Here is a 3,058-nt window from a genome sequence, read left to right as displayed (position 1 = left end):
AACCACTTTTCGCACTTGTGTTAGTGTTGAAAAATCACTTTTCGCACTTGTGTTGGTGCAGGAAACCACTTTTCCACTTGTATTAGTGTGGAAAAAACACTTTTTGCACTTGTGATAGTGTTGAAAAATCACTTTTCGCACTTGTGTTGGTGCAGGAAATCACTTTTGCACTTGTATTAGTGTGGAAAAAACACTTTTTGCACTTATGATAGTGTTGAAAAACCACTTTTCGCACTTGTGTTAGTGTTGAAAAACCACTTTTCGCACTTGTGTTGGTGCAGGAAACCACTTTTGCACTTGTATTAGTGTGGAAAAACCACTTTTCGCACTTGTGTTGGTGCAGGAAACCACTTTTGCACTTGTATTAGTGTGGAAAAACCACTTTTCGCACTTTTGTTAGTGTTGAAAAACCACTTTTCACACTTGTGTTAGTGTTGAAAAACCACTTTTCGCACTTGTGTTGGTGCAGGAAACCACTTTTGCACTTGTATTAGTGTGGAAAAAACACTTTTCGCACTTGTGTTAGTGCTGAAAAACCACTTTTCGCACTTGTGTTAGTGTTGAAAAACCACTTTTCGCACTTGTGTTAGTGTTGAAAAATCACTTTTCGCACTTGTGTTGGTGCAGGAAACCACTTTTCCACTTGTATTAGTGTGGAAAAAACACTTTTTGCACTTGTGATAGTGTTGAAAAACCACTTTTCGAACTTGTGTTAGTGTTGAAAAACCACTTTTCGCACTTGTGTTGGTGCAGGAAACCACTTTTGCACTTGTATTAGTGTGGAAAAACCACTTTTCGCACTTGTGTTAGTGCTGAAAAACCACTTTTCGCACTTGTGTTAGTGTTGAAAAACCACTTTTCGCACTTGTGTTAGTGTTGAAAAATCACTTTTCGCACTTGTGTTGGTGCAGGAAACCACTTTTCCACTTGTATTAGTGTGGAAAAAACACTTTTTGCACTTGTGATAGTGTTGAAAAACCACTTTTCGAACTTGTGTTAGTGTTGAAAAACCACTTTTCGCACTTGTGTTGGTGCAGGAAACCACTTTTGCACTTGTATTAGTGTGGAAAAAACACTTTTCGCACTTGTGTTAGTGCTGAAAAACCACTTTTCGCACTTGTGTTAGTGTTGAAAAACCACTTTTCGCACTTGTGTTAGTGTTGAAAAACCACTTTTCGCACTTGTGTTAGTGTTGAAAAATCACTTTTCGCACTTGTGTTGGTGCAGGAAACCACTTTTCCACTTGTATTAGTGTGGAAAAAACACTTTTTGCACTTGTGATAGTGTTGAAAAATCACTTTTCGCACTTGTGTTGGTGCAGGAAATCACTTTTGCACTTGTATTAGTGTGGAAAAAACACTTTTTGCACTTATGATAGTGTTGAAAAACCACTTTTCGCACTTGTGTTAGTGTTGAAAAACCACTTTTCGCACTTGTGTTGGTGCAGGAAACCACTTTTGCACTTGTATTAGTGTGGAAAAACCACTTTTCGCACTTGTGTTGGTGCAGGAAACCACTTTTGCACTTGTATTAGTGTGGAAAAACCACTTTTCGCACTTTTGTTAGTGTTGAAAAACCACTTTTCACACTTGTGTTAGTGTTGAAAAACCACTTTTCGCACTTGTGTTGGTGCAGGAAACCACTTTTGCACTTGTATTAGTGTGGAAAAAACACTTTTCGCACTTGTGTTAGTGTTGAAAAACCACTTTTCGCACTTGTGTTAGTGTTGAAAAACCACTTTTCGCACTTGTGTTAGTGTTGAAAAATCACTTTTCGCACTTGTGTTGGTGCAGGAAACCACTTTTCCACTTGTATTAGTGTGGAAAAAACACTTTTTGCACTTGTGATAGTGTTGAAAAACCACTTTTCGAACTTGTGTTAGTGTTGAAAAACCACTTTTCGCACTTGTGTTGGTGCAGGAAACCACTTTTGCACTTGTATTAGTGTGGAAAAACCACTTTTCGCACTTGTGTTAGTGTTGAAAAACCACTTTTCGCACTTGTGTTAGTGTTGAAAAATCACTTTTCGCACTTGTGTTGGTGCAGGAAACCACTTTTCCACTTGTATTAGTGTGGAAAAAACACTTTTTGCACTTGTGATAGTGTTGAAAAATCACTTTTCGCACTTGTGTTGGTGCAGGAAATCACTTTTGCACTTGTATTAGTGTGGAAAAAACACTTTTTGCACTTATGATAGTGTTGAAAAACCACTTTTCGCACTTGTGTTAGTGTTGAAAAACCACTTTTCGCACTTGTGTTGGTGCAGGAAACCACTTTTGCACTTGTATTAGTGTGGAAAAACCACTTTTCGCACTTGTGTTGGTGCAGGAAACCACTTTTGCACTTGTATTAGTGTGGAAAAACCACTTTTCGCACTTTTGTTAGTGTTGAAAAACCACTTTTCACACTTGTGTTAGTGTTGAAAAACCACTTTTCGCACTTGTGTTGGTGCAGGAAACCACTTTTGCACTTGTATTAGTGTGGAAAAAACACTTTTCGCACTTGTGTTAGTGCTGAAAAACCACTTTTCGCACTTGTGTTAGTGTTGAAAAACCACTTTTCGCACTTGTGTTAGTGTTGAAAAATCACTTTTCGCACTTGTGTTGGTGCAGGAAACCACTTTTCCACTTGTATTAGTGTGGAAAAAACACTTTTTGCACTTGTGATAGTGTTGAAAAACCACTTTTCGAACTTGTGTTAGTGTTGAAAAACCACTTTTCGCACTTGTGTTGGTGCAGGAAACCACTTTTGCACTTGTATTAGTGTGGAAAAACCACTTTTCGCACTTGTGTTAGTGCTGAAAAACCACTTTTCGCACTTGTGTTAGTGTTGAAAAACCACTTTTCGCACTTGTGTTAGTGTTGAAAAATCACTTTTCGCACTTGTGTTGGTGCAGGAAACCACTTTTCCACTTGTATTAGTGTGGAAAAAACACTTTTTGCACTTGTGATAGTGTTGAAAAACCACTTTTCGAACTTGTGTTAGTGTTGAAAAACCACTTTTCGCACTTGTGTTGGTGCAGGAAACCACTTTTGCACTTGTATTAGTGTGGAAAAAAC

Source organism: Myxine glutinosa, unplaced genomic scaffold (genome assembly GCF_964187855.1).
Source record: "Myxine glutinosa unplaced genomic scaffold, kmMyxGlut1.1 SCAFFOLD_455, whole genome shotgun sequence".
Classification (NCBI taxonomy): Eukaryota; Metazoa; Chordata; class Myxini; order Myxiniformes; family Myxinidae; genus Myxine; species Myxine glutinosa.
Note: the sequence above shows the minus strand (reverse complement) of the source record.